We start from the raw sequence: 14757 nt of genomic DNA on the forward strand, positions 1-14757 counted from the left end.
TTTAATCTGTGTTGACTGTTGTGACAGAGCTTGCCTGTTTTTCTCCTCCCAGAATGATAACTTAAAAATATTCCCCAGGGCATCTGGGTGGCTCAGTCAGTTAAGCGTCTGCCTTCAGCTCAGGTCATGATCCCAGGGTCCTGGGATGGAGCCCTGCATTGGGGTCTCTGCTCAGAGGGGAGCCTGCTTCTCCCTTTCCTGCCTGCTCATTCTCTCTCTCTCTCTTTCTTTCTCTCTCTCCCTCTCTCTCTCAAAATATATGAAATTAAAAAAAAAAAATTTCCCAGTTGCCTTTGGTCATAGGTCATAGGACCTAGTTTTAATCTGTGGAATATAGGTGGAAATCATGTGTAAAACATCCAGGCCTATAAAAGAAAAAAAAAAAAAAAACTACCATAAAAAGCTTCCAGGTAAGGTCTGCCCTGCAGTCTCCTCCCAGCTAACTTGAATGGAGAAGACCTTCCAATGTGACCTGAGAGACAGAAACAGAGAGCTGGGGAGCCTCAAGATGGAAGGAGCCTTAGTCAATGTAACATAACTTGCAAAAGAGCCTGCCTGACCAGTAAAACCTGCCCTGGATGCCGTGAGTGAGGGATAAATCTCAGTGACAAAATATTTCAAAGGTGTTGGGATTTATCTATAAAGTCATTAGAATTTACCCTACTCCATATCAGAAAAGTTAAATATTTAAGAAAAAAAAAAAAAAAGAATGAAGGCCACAACTAATGTCTTTTTCTTCTCCTTAGAGATCAGATCCAGAGTGGTTCCATATTCACTAGTTGGCTGGGCAGAGCCAAAGAAGAAAAAGGGCAACTCTGCTCATTTGTTGCCTGATGATCTTTATAAATTGTGGCAAAGCAGTTTGTAGCCAAAGTTATATTTACCAGTGGCCTCATCGGCCAGCCAGTGATGGGCTGCAAGGCCATTAAAGGCTTGAATTGAATTGACATGCATTCATGGATCCAACAACTGTAAATGTTTCTGACCGTATTGTAAAAAGTGTTTTCCAAAGTGGAAATACCCAGCACTAGTAATGTCAGAGTTATTGATATTATTGAGTGTCTAGATTTTATGAACCCAAGAAGCCCTCTATACTCTTGGGAGAAAAGACAATTTCTTTGTTTTGTTTAGCCACAGCTTGAATTTTGCTTTTTCCCTCTTCCCAACAGAGATAATTGTATATTTTTTAAAGATATGACTGAGGGTGCTGGTCCTCACAAAATAACATTGTGATTCACTGTATTTTTCTGCCCTCGTATAACTACGTGGACTCATGTGACTAATTCCTGCTGGCAGAAAATTAAAAGACATCTGCATACTTCTAATCTGAGGCAGATAAGACAATATGTCTTCTCCACACACACACACACACACACACACACACACTCTCTTTCTCTCTCTCTCTCTCTTCCAGCCAATAGGATAAAAGCAAAGGATTATGAGATTCCTGACTTGCAAATTGGAAAAAATGTGGTCCCCAAGACAGAGCTTGGATAAAAGCCATACAAGATTGCCACATGATCTGCATTGGACTGTGCCATGAGTCAGAAGGAAACATCGACTGCATTAACCCAACTAGATTTAGGGCTTTATTTAATAAGCAGTCTCCTTATAAACACCAAAGACTGTGTTACATATTAAGACAAAGGAAAACAGTAAAAGGGGAAAATGATTCACTAAATGTTAGAAAAGAACTCAAAGAAAAAAATACAAAAAAATAAAATAAAATAAAAATAAATTAAAAAATTTTTAAAAAATTAAAAAAAGAAAAATATACAATCCCAGCCCCCCTTGTATGTTACTGAAGAAGCTTCTAGTTGAAATTGGCAAATGAAGGTGCGAATCCTTATCCCCTTCAAACACCTCACCCACTTGCTCCACCAGTACCACATAGAGAAGCTGAAATGAAAGAATTTGAATTATCACATGCAAAGGCCTTGTTTATTTACCACATCTCTGTGGAAGTCTGAAAATTCAACATTAAAATAATTGGAAAATTTTGTGAGTCAATGTGGAATTACTAATGATTTCTTCTTCACACAAGGGAATTGATTTAATTGGGAAAGAGAATTAAAATGCTTTATTAATGTTGCTAACATAATTATCATTAAATATTATTAATATACCAGCAGTGATATATGCAGTGATATGCTATGGGGAGAGTAAATGAGAAAAAAAAAAAAAAAGGCCTTGCATCAATTTGTTAGATTTGAGGGGGTAGAGCTATTCCTAGTGCAGGAATTTTTGTCTTGTATTCTTAAAGGAAATAGGATCTTTTCTCAAAGTCTGCTAATGGTGAAGACAGCCAGGGAAAGGTACATTGGATGCAAACAGCTATGTTCTTCACCTTGAACATTGAACGCCAGCAAAGAAAATATTGGAAGGATGATGTTGCATGCCCTCAAAGCAGGTTTTTGTGCTTCTCTTTTCTGTAAAATGCACTTTACCGAGAGTGGCATGGACTGGAAAGGTTTCTTCTCAATATTTTCCCTTACCGTTTTTTCAGTTTTGCTGTCAATAATCAACGAAGCTTCACTACTTGATAAGAAAGAGCTATGTTTATTCTTTAAGCAATATATGCATTCTCTAAGAATTATGCTACTCTTGCTCTGTTGATAGCTGCATTTATGAGCCAATTCAAAATCCAAAATATTTGCCTCAGATATTAGCTACGGGGAGTACACATTCATAAAGATATGTTCCTGCTGCATAATTTCCTCTTTCTTATTAATCACCTTTCTGAGCTCCTTGTTTGCCAGACTTCAGCTTTATTTCTGTATTTCCTAATCAGCTAAATGCACGTCCTAAAGAAAACAGGTTGTGTCATCACTGCATGGCTGAAAATTCTAGTGTAAGAAAGCACAGTTGGTTGGTGCTTTCAACCAGCTCCCACTGGGATATCATAAAATGTGTCTAAACATGTAATCATAATCTCCAGAGGTAGGCTAGAGCTGGCGTCAGACTTTTTAAAATCTCATCATGGCAATCTAGGAAGGGACTGTGTTCCGTTGAGAAATTTGCATAAATTCCTTAATAATCACAAGACTTACATCTTCAATCGTCCCTCAGACCAAGTTCCTATTACCTCTGTGTTGACATGCCGAGTGAAAATAAGCTGTTGATGTATTCAGAAAAATAAGGGCTCCGGTCGTATGCATGGATAGAAATATTAATTTGCTTTAGAAACACTGGTAGGGTGTACTCAGACAACAAAATTTGTAGGATCGAGTTTTTGTATCATATAGCATAAACAGCATCGTAGTGGACAATAATTAAAATCACAGAATCACAAGCAGTTAGATGCCGAAACACATCTCTCCTGCTGTCATAATTCAATGCCTTTATTTTCAGAGACAGAAACAGAGCTTAGTAAGGTTAAGTGGCTTACTGAAGATCACACAGTTAGTTAAAGGTAGAGCTGGGGCTAGAAATTCAGACCTTTGAAAGAGTCACACATATTTCTCTTGTGCACCTAATGCAAACGGTTGACCAGATAAGTCATCAGTGAATGGAGGCCAATTCAGTACCCAAACGATCCGTGGGGATATCTGTCAGTAGAGCTATTTTATTAACTGATATGCTATGGATATTTGAGGAGGAGCTTTTAAATGCACCAAAATTCACTCACGTGAATTTATTATGACCAACGTTATGGTGACTTACCATGTGAAATCACAGAATCAGGGAATTTTGGCACTTTGTATTTTAACATCTAATAAACCCTCTAGGATATTCTCAAGGAAGCCACAAAGTGTCCTCTGCATATTTTAATTTGCATATATTCATCAGTACACAATCAGGCACTAGAGAGCTAGAGAGCACAAGGGAAGGGAGAATTTCCATTTTCATGGGAGATGAAGAGGATAACAAAAGGATTATGAGGAAAGGCAAACTAAATCTCTTCTGCACCTAAACTGGAAGCCCTATACTTTCTCTTTTTTTTCTTTTTTCCCATTTTTCTTTCCCCTCCCTTATCTTCTCTTTCCTTTCCCCAGGGCTACTCAGAACTAGAAGTCTGGTGTATCTCAGAAATAGATAGGGGTCTGGGATATTTATTCTGTTTTAAATTTATTTTTTTTCCTTGAGGTTCTATTATAAAAATAAGAAATAGCAAATCAGGGTTACATATTAAATGTTTTCATTGAATAAATGGACAGTTTAATACATGCATAAAGCAATATAATGGCACAATTCGTAAGATAGTTATGATATAGTTAAAGAATTATTTCACTGCACACTACACACCATGATCTGAAATGGTACAGAAGCCTAAAATTGTAAAAAAAAAAAAAAAAAAAAAAAAAAAAAAAAAAAAAAAGGCCCTCTTGGGGCATCTGGGTAGCTCAGTCAGTTAAGCGTCTGACTCTTGATTTCGGCTCAGGTCATGATCTCGGGGTCCTGGGGTCAAGCTGGCATCGGGCTCCTCACTCAGCAGAGAGTCGGCTTGAGATTCTCTCTATCCCTATCCCTTGCCCTCTCCCCCTAACCCACTCCTCTCTCAAAAAATAAATAACTTTTTTTTTTTAAATGTCCTCTTTCTAACCTATCTGTGTGATTGGATTATAGAAACCAGAAGTTTCAAGTTGAGGACTTTTTGTACATCTGCCAAACCAAGTACCCACCCCTTCCCCTCTAACTCACACCCCATCTTAATGCAGTCTCTCCTTTTCTTCCTTTGCCTATACCCAGAGATAGCAGAACGGTTTTAAGAAGCACAAGATCAGAACCACTCTCCCACCTTCTCTCTGGGGTTCAGAGTTTGGGAAGTGGAGATTAGTTGGGCAGCTGGATACCAAAAAAGGGAGCTCACTCAAGGAAATGCTAACAACTGTCTCAAGGGGACAAAATCTAAGAGTAAACCAACCAAGTCAGAAAGTAAGCAGGAAAGCGTGATTTTGATCTTGAGATCAGGACCAAAGTCCAAGGAGAAACCTGAGTGAGGAGCCAAGGGGTATGGGCAGAGGAGGGCAGCTACTGAATGGAACAGAGCAGGTGAGCCACTGAAATTCAATGTAGAAACTTTCCAAAGGGCCAGTGCTTTTCAGGACTGGGCCCAATTTTATTGGCCCCTATGAAGGAAGGGGCTCTTATTCCTTTCCTTGAACTTGGATAGAGAGGAGTTTGGTTCAGAGATGAGGCCAGAGTTGGTGGGAAGATACGGGCAAAACCACCTCCTAATCTTCCATCTCTTCCCTATATCAAGGCAAACAGTCCATGTTCATTACTCAGGAGCTGACCACCTAAAATTCTCTTGTCCATATATTGGACATTTGTTCTCCATCGCTCCTCTACCAGAGTAAACGTGGGAAGGAAGGAAAGGTGAAATCTGAAACAGCTAGAATCTGGTTCTTGGTAAGAAGGCTCTGAGAAAACTATTTAGCTATAATCGTTTTTCTTAAATTATTTTTTACATTATTTAGCTATAACCATTTCTAAATATAATGATTTTTAAAGTATATGTGTGTATTTGAATTAATTTTAAAAATTAATTTCACCACTATCATTGGCCTCATTAAATCAAATGTTTGAGAGCTGGCAGTTGCATAAGCTTTATCTGAGGAGGTCGGTACTGGCCACTTATATACCATAAACTTCCTATTAGGTTTTTACCTTTGAAATGTCATGCAAAACTAGCATGCATGTGCACTTTTCTGGGGTGATTTCTATAGATTCCATTAGATCTTAAAACAGGTTGGTGACCCTGGAACTGTAAAAAATGTCTTACTGTTTTATAGCTTCACATTCATCCCCTGCCCTAAGTAACTTCATTCTGGATCAAAAAATAATTTACTTTGTTCTCTTTATGTGTGTCAGACATCAGAATAGTCCTAGACTAGATGAAATATGCCATTAAAAATATGAGGGTGCTATCTAAGGCATACCAAGCGCTGCTGGCTTGAAGCTCAGGGGGTGTGACCAGATTGTCACAAAATGCAGACTAAAATGCAGACTTTTTTTCTATGAAGAAGAAGAAGAAGAAGAAGAAGAAGAAGAAGAAGAAGAAGAAGAAGAAGAAGAAAAAGAAGTAGAGGAGGAGGAGGAAGAAGGTGGTGAGGTATACATGCACCACATCTTTCCAGGGAAGTTGAGGTCCAACACCTGGTCACCTTACTTTAATCCCATCCTATAAAATTAGGAGAGCAATAGGAAAGGGGATCTGAGCTTGAGTTTCAAGCAGACTTTCCCCACAGAGAGGAAGGTACTCAATTGTTCTCATAATCATAAACAGCTAGCAAGTCTTCTTCATTGCAAGACAAAATGGAAGATTCTCTCCATCTGTGTTAGATTGCTTAAATATGGCCCTGCCAGCTAGCAGAGGGATAGCTCAAAGGACTTCCTCCAAAGACCTCTGAATATCCAGCGTTCTGTAAAGTTGAGGCTTTTGTCTTGTAGTCCTCCAATATACCTTGAAAATGGCCATAAATGACACGTTGTTACAAGAAGGTATCTTCTTCAAAACCCGTCTCCCGCAGTTGTCTAGGTCTTGACGGCATCGAGCCCTCTCTCCATTCTGTCAAATGCACTTAGGTAGGATGTTTTTCCTACACTTCAACTGCACTTCAGTGCCTGACCCTTTGTCTAGATTATTGTTTTCAGCCAGCCTGGTGTTTGGCTGACTCCCAGGGTACTGGTAACTACGTTTGGGAGGATATGTCGGAAAATGGAGAGGGCCATATAAATTGTACTTAGAAGTGTATACATTTGAAAATTTAATGGGACCCATCCATCACTCCTGGACACCAAAATGATGATTTCATAGATCATGTAATTGTTCTGAACACCTTCTCTTGACAACCCTCATCTTTGAACTTGTAGTTGTTTCATTTATTGCAGCTATTTGGATCATTTAAAATTTAGTCCACTTTTCTCCAGGTGATTTATTTAGTGTTTATAAGTCCATTTTGACATCTTCTTCCATTTCTTCCACCAAAAAAGTCTCACCCATATGATCTTAGTAGAGGCATCATTTATAGCTAGAGAGGCATATCTGAAAATGCATTACCTTTAAATAGTAGGATTCATCATATCTGAGTTCATATGTCTGATCGCCAAAAAGCCCCATTTCATTTCAAAAGAAAAATTGCTTCTGTCAGTGTAAACAGAATGCATTATCCTCTTTTAATAACCATTCTTAAGTATGCTGCTGTATTACTTTTTCACAGCTGTATTCCAATAAGCTGTAGAGTAATTGCCAGTTCTCCTGTCTAATAGGTTCATTATTCTTTTGCCATAATTGCAGCCATTAAATGTTCAATTGTTAAATTTCCACTCCTACGTTTACTTAGTGTTACATTTTATAATGGGGCATGTCATTACAGCACCCCAGTGGCCATGGATGTTGTTCAAAGTATTTCTAAAAGTCAATGAGATCCCTGTGAAATAAGTCTTCATTTTTTTATTTGTTCGGATAGCCCCCCTCCCCAACCTTCCCTTCCCTTTTTTAGATCTTCTAAATAGGCTCTTAGAAATTGGTAGATTTTACCAGAAGTTTGAGGACCTGACCTAGGCTGGGAGACATAAAGCTGAGCCCTCAATGTCTGTGAGCAGTGCTTTTTCACTTTAATGTCATGATTCATATATAACAAGGTGATCGAGTGAAGATTTCACTAAGGAAATTAACACTTAAGACTTAATGGTTTTTTCAAGAGCTCTGATTTATCTTTTATCATGTTAAATTTGTAGGGCTTTTTCATCAAATGAAAGATACCCTGGTCAGAGGTTCTGGGATTGTTAACCCCCAGCTGCGGTGCTCTTGGTAATAAAGCAAATGCCTTCCCTTTATTGCTTGACATTTCTGGATATGTCACATCCTCAGGTCTGGGCTTACCTATTCCGTCTGATGCAGTGGATTGTGTTACTTTGGGAAGTCATATTGGTGAAGATGGACAGGGAAATAGTGAGAGATTTCAACTGTAACTCCTGATTTGTATGGCTTTGTTTCTTTGTTTGTTTGCTTGCTTGCTTTGGGGTTTCAGCTGTGGACTGAAGGTTATAAGACGTCTGGTATTTCATAAGTACTCAAATATTAGCCCAAAGCTTTGATTTAGGTCACATTTTATTTTTAAAGAGTTTTCTAATCATCTATTCATCAGTTAATCATCACTTTCAAGGTTATTTTATTTCATTTCCATTCATTACATTAAATTTATTTCTTTCCGAAGCTGAAAATAATTTTTACACTCAATAGGTTAACATTATAATTTTGACCAAGTTATTCCAGCTCTACGTTCTTTTGGGAATCTCCTATGATTTAGAGTAACTTTCATTTGTTGGTAAGAACAATAGAAGCCCTTTAAATAACATGGTTCCTGGTACCAGATGTGGTATTGATCAAGTTATATATATCCACTACATTGTAACCACTATGATGTACACATCCACTTCCTCTGCTCATTTGTGCTGATGTTAGCACAATAGTAAGCTAACATTTGTTGAGTATTTACACTCATTCTGTCTCTGTACTACATGATTACATACATTTTTCTCATTTAATCCCTATGAGTGAGTACATTTATTATTCCCACTTTACAGATGAGGAAACTGAGACTCAGAGAGGTAAGTAACTTGCACAAAGTTAATAACTCAAAACCGAACTCAGAACTCACATTCTTACAGTCTACTTGACATAAGAGTAGAGAGAGTCCTGACACAAATAGTGAGAAGAATTTAGATATCTTTATGAAGCAGCAAATGTTAAGTAACTAAAGAATCCTGCCACTTTCCTAGGCAGACAGTTCAGGAAAATAACTTGCCAAGGGTTACAGGGAAAAATAGATACCCAGGACAGAATTATTCTACTGTCAGTTCTCCTCCACAATAAGGCTACTCTCAAAATAGACTAAAGGAAATAACTGTAAAATTGACCTGAGAGTGGTTTATAGTTTATTAGTCCTAGTAACTTTCCTATAAAGACAAAAATAGACTTAATATATTTAACACAGTTGTGTCCATCCCAAAAACTCTATCAAAAGTGTTCAAGTGTCTTTCACATATCAGTAATATAAATTTTTCAGTAAGACTTTAGATATAATTTGATTGCTGACAACGAAAACTGAAAAATATTTCTTTTTCTCTTCCCTGGCTATATTGGCTTTGCAACATTCCCAAAAGTGAACATTTGTTGTTGTCAATAAAGCAGTCAGCTGTGTCACTTGGGGAAGAGATATATGGAGTAGGATGGTATTATTTTGACAATCACTTTCTTCCAAAGCAATACAGTAAATGTCTCTTATTTTGCTCGTTTACTCACAACACAATGGTCAAGATGGAAAAAGAAAGAGCACAGCATAGGTAAGGTCGATAAGAAAGCCATATTGTGTGATTAACAAAAAGAAGCACATTACCTGATGAAGTCAAAGGTATCACCCAGGGAGAATGATTACAATGGCTGCAGAAATAATGGGATAGGGAGTGAAAAAATAAGCATCCACATGTCTGCAAACAGCTTCCTTGCCTGTCTCATTAAGCAGGTGATCTTTTGTTAGGGCCATATTTTAGAAAATAGTCAACTACCAAAAATAAAAGTTGTAAAAGATTTGCCAATCAGAAAGTGACTATCATTAAAGTCTACTTAGAACAAGATAAAACTGGTTGATCAATTCTTGGAAATTTGCAGAAAGGACTGAGTATAAGGTAGTTTAAAAAAAGGGGGGGGTGTCTTTCCTGCTCAATTCTCTTTTTATTTAAGATGTCACCAAAAATTTATACAACTGAAGAAAACACCTAGAAATTCATCACTCTAACTACTTAGTACATTCAAAAGCTTTTATCAGATCTTTGAGAGTTCCAGTAACAAACTCTATGGTCATTTATTTGAATTAACTATTCTAAATGACAGGGTTTGAGTAAAAGGTTCAAATGGTGAAATAGAGAAAGGAATCATATGGTGAGGTTTTCCCTGTTCTATAGAAATATTGGGGATCCCTGGGTGGCGCAGCGATTTAGCGCCTGCCTTTGGCTCAGGGCGCGATCCTGGGGACCCAGGATCGAATCTCACGTCAGGCTCCCTGCATGGAGCCTGCTTCTCCCTCTGCCTGTGTCTCTGCCCCTCTCTCTCTCTCTCTCTCTCTCTCTCTCTGCGACTATCATGAATAAATAAATAAAATCTTAAAAAAAAAAGAAAAGAAATATTGAATGTCTTAAGCCCTCCCATATCCTTGTTTCTTAAAAGAAATAAATATACACACATGTTAAATATGAGAGACTCAAAGAGGTTTAGAAAAGTCTAAACTGAATCTATTAGATGGAAAACTTATCCAGATGTGATTCCATTATCCAAGTCCAATCCTGAAGAGGTCCAGAACTCATAGAAAGATTCACAGTGCCAAAACACGATAAACACCATACAGGAAACCTCTGGAGAAATAGAATATGGTTGGCTCCCAGTGTGTGTGTTGGGGTGGGAAGGAAGCAGGGAAGAACCTAGGATAGAAGAGGAACAGGGAGGCGGGGAAAAGTTTTCCCATAGTGCTCTTTCTTCCATCTTATATTGCCTTAAATAGTGCAACAAATCAGCAACTCCAACTCAAATAATTGGGTGTTTTGTCTATTGCTGGCAAAGAAATGCAATCTTTCTTCTATACTAATTTTGTATCCTGAAAACCTGCTAAACTGTCTTATTTAAGCAATTCCAAAGTGTTTTTTATACATCTTTTTAAAAAAATATTTATTTATTTATTTATTTATTTATTTATTTATTTATGAGAATACACAGAGAGGAGAGAGAGAGAGGCAGAGACACAGACTGAGGGAGAAGCAGGCTTCATGCAGAGAGCCTGACATGGGACCTGATCCCGGGACTCCAGGATCAGGCCCTGGGCTGAAGGCGGCGCTAAACCGCTGAGCCACCAGGGCTGCCCTATACATCTTTTTATACAATTTAACATCTCCAAAATTGACATGAATCTTATACTCTAATTTATAATCACTATTTTCTAGGCAGTAGTCATCATTGCCTGTGCATGAGTGAACTTGGTCATAGCTGTTGTTATCATTTCAGTTGAGTTATGTATATAGTTAGGAATACATGTACTGAGTGTAACTGTCAGTTACAATGTCTTTAAAACAATTATACTATTAGTAAGTGTTGGAAAGAAAAGTTATTGAATAAACAAAAAGGCACAGAAACAGCAACAGAGCACAAACTAGATAATAATGTAGTATATGTTCATTATGGGAGGAATAATCAAAATATCATATTTACTTGCAAAAAGAATAATCAAGAGCTATCAAATAATCAGAAAGAAAAGAGAAAAATTCCCATAAGTAGATAAAGATATGTGACATATTGTTGCCACAAGTGCAAAATAATTTTCTCCCATATATCAAGCAATAAAACTGAGGGAAGATCTTCCTTAAACCCTGGAAAGACTGGAGAAACTGACAAAAACCTTTGTACAAATAAAAATTAATTCATGCAGTATGCAGAGCTATTGTTAAGGTAGTATCAGATTTTATTGGGCATCATTTTTTTCTTTCTTAGTAGAAAATAACAGTGAGTTTTAAAATTGATGAAAAAAATATAGACTCAATGTAAAATAATATGAATTCTAACAATGCTCATCATCCTAGTTGAAAAATGACATCTGACTCTTTATAATCCTTTTCTTTTTCCTGCCTTATTGGGTTGGCTGGGATCTCCAACGAATACTAAAAGAAGGAATGATAGGAATCTGTTGTCTTTCACTGATTTCAAAGGCAAAGACTTTAACATTTCACTTTAAACATGAAATGTAATAAAAATTGTTGTGAATACCTTTATGGGTTAAGAAACTTTTCTAGTTTGCTTAGAGTTTTAATCACAAATAAATGTTGTTTGTTCAAAGAATTTTTCTGCACCCATAGAGATTTTTCCATTTAATCTGTGTGATGTGATAAATTACATTCATTAACTTTTTTAATATTTAATCCATCTTTAATTTTTGGATTAAACTCAAAATAGCCATAATGTATTATGATGCCCCATATATTACTACTGGATTCAATTTAATATTTTGTTCAGAGGTTTTGCATCTTAGTTTATAAGTGAACTTTTTCCTCTTTTTTTTTTTTAAGATTTGATTTATTTATTCATGATAGACATAGAGAGAGAGAAGCAGAGACACAGGCAGCGGGAGAAGCAGGCTCCATGCTGGGAGCCCGACACGGAACTCGATCCCAGGACTCAGGACCATACCCCGGGCCAAAGACAGGTGCTGAACCGCTGATCCACCCAGAGATCCCAACTTTTTCCTTTCTTGAGTAATCTTTTCCAATTCTTATTATCAAGGTTTAGTCTCATAAGGTCAGTTTGGAAAGCATTCCTTCCTTCCCACTCCTCTTGAATCATTTGCTGAAGATTGGAAGTAACTTTTCTTTAAATACTTGGTGAGATTTGCCAGTGAGGCCATCTGGTCCTTGAGTTTGCAACGTAGGAAGAATTTTGACTCCTAAAACAATTTCTTTCATATCTATTGCTCTATCAGATTTCCTGTTTAATTTTGAGTTGCAATGGTGAATATAGCCTGTTAGAGAACACAATCTATTCATTTTTTATATTGTACCTTCTATTTTAAGAGAGTATAACCTATTTAATCTACATTTTCTAACTTCTTTCCATGAAACTGTAAAAATAAATTAATATTTTATTATCTTTTTAATGTCTGCAACTTCTACACTTTTACATTCTTTATATAGTTTGTGCCAATTCTTTGAAGAATTGGCACAATTTTTTGCTTCTTCTTTCTCATGCACAGGTTTCTTAATTACATTCTTTTTTTTTTTTTTAAGATTTTATTTTTAAGTGAACTCCACACTCAACGTGGGGCTTGAATTTACAACTCCGAACTCAAGAGTTGCATGCTCTTCTGACTGAGCCAGCTCTTTTAAAAAAAAAAAAAAAACAGCTTGTCTTTTTAGTCCTCCTTATTTAAATTTTTAATTGTATTCATTAATTATTACTCTTATGTTTACTTTTCTTCTTTTGTTCTTTGGGTTTATTTCATTGTTGTTTTCTAATTCTAATTTGACTATTTTCTTTTTTTAATTTTCTTACTTTTCAAATGTCAGCCTTTTTATGCTATACATTTCCCTCTAGTTTTGGTTGAATCCCACAATATTCGATATGTGCCATTTTCATTTTTGTCAGTTCAAGTGTTTTCTAATTTCCAATGTGATTTCTTTTTTGATCCACTGTTTACTTTACAACTGTATGGTTTTTTTTTTAATTTCCAAATATGCAATTTTTAAATCATTGATTGATTCCTAGGTTAATTGTATTGTGGTCAGAGGATGTGCCTGTATGACTCTAATTCTTAAGTACTTGCTGAGATTGTTTTATGCATCAGATAATGTTTAAACAGAATGTGTTCCTTACAGTTGTTGGATGCAATGATGTATATATGTCCACTGCATGAATTTTGCTACTCATATGGCTGAACTCCAGGAAAAATCAATGAAGAGAAGTGTGGCACAATTGTTATTAATGATGAAACTATATGACTAGACTATGAGTGGTTCAGAAATCATGCACCTATGACATTTTGCTCATACCCTCCAGTGATGTGTTCAATTTTCAACATTAATGTTACAGAATTAATGGTCACAAATAGATGATATTGGGCCATTTTCATTATTCTTTTCCCATCAAAGTCAACCTAAATTACATACAAGAGATTCTGGAACATATTTGTATTATACTTACACAAAATGTTTAAAAAAAAAAAACAGAAAAGCAGCTATTACATGTTAATTAAAAAAGAAACTTTTGTTCCATATATTACAGTGAACAATATCAATAAAACAGAGTCTATCAGTACTCAATGAAATAATTTATTTGCTGTAAGCTGTTGAGGAAGCAATCAAACTCATTTGCCTTGAAAATGCAAGTATATTTTACCTGACACCTGCTGAAAAAATTCTCCCATTACTCTACTCAAAAGAAGAATCTGAAATCATTGTGCGTGCAGTGAAAGCTAAAATGTACATGGAAATTTTTATATGACTTGTCTTTTTAATCTTGAAAGTTAATCACATTGTTGCACTGACTCATTTCTAAATCCAATCCTTAAATTTTTTTCTCAATTTGATGATTGTAGGAATATTAAAGGCAAAAAACATTAGAAATAAAAAACATGTGTGGACATTAGCCTTAAGCTTATTTCAGAAAATAGTCAGACATGGTCTTCTTTAAGCAGTAACTAAAGCTTCAGTTGCTTCAGTAATATTGCATCATCGCCATAGACCAAATTAAATTCTATTTATTTATTTGACAAAGAGAGAGAGAGAGCAAGCAAGCACAAGCAACAAGAGTGGCAGGGGGAGAGGACAAAACAGGCTCCCTGCCCCACCAAGCAGGGAGCTCAACATGGGACTCGATCCCAAGACCCTATTATGACCTGAGCCAAAGGCTCAATCAACTGAGCCACCCAGGCACCCCTCAAATTTTTAAGTTCTTGAGTAGAAATGAGGTTATCTTTTTGCTAGCCTTTTACCATTAGAAAGAAGCAATGCATGATAACTGACATCAACATTCCCATCAAATAGCCCTATACTATGCAGAGTAGGAGAAATGAAACCTCTTTCTCACCTGGCCCTAATTCAAGGTGTCTACTGTAAAAATGCAAAATGATGACCACAGTGTCACCAACAGAACTGATGTGATCATCATCACTGAGAAATCAGCATGCCATTCCCGATGTTTAATACTCGGCCACTAACAATTTGAATATTTAAATCATGATAATTATAATTTGGTGCAAAATTTCAAATTTTACTCTA

This window comes from Canis aureus, chromosome 8 (genome assembly GCF_053574225.1).
Source record: "Canis aureus isolate CA01 chromosome 8, VMU_Caureus_v.1.0, whole genome shotgun sequence".
Classification (NCBI taxonomy): Eukaryota; Metazoa; Chordata; class Mammalia; order Carnivora; family Canidae; genus Canis; species Canis aureus.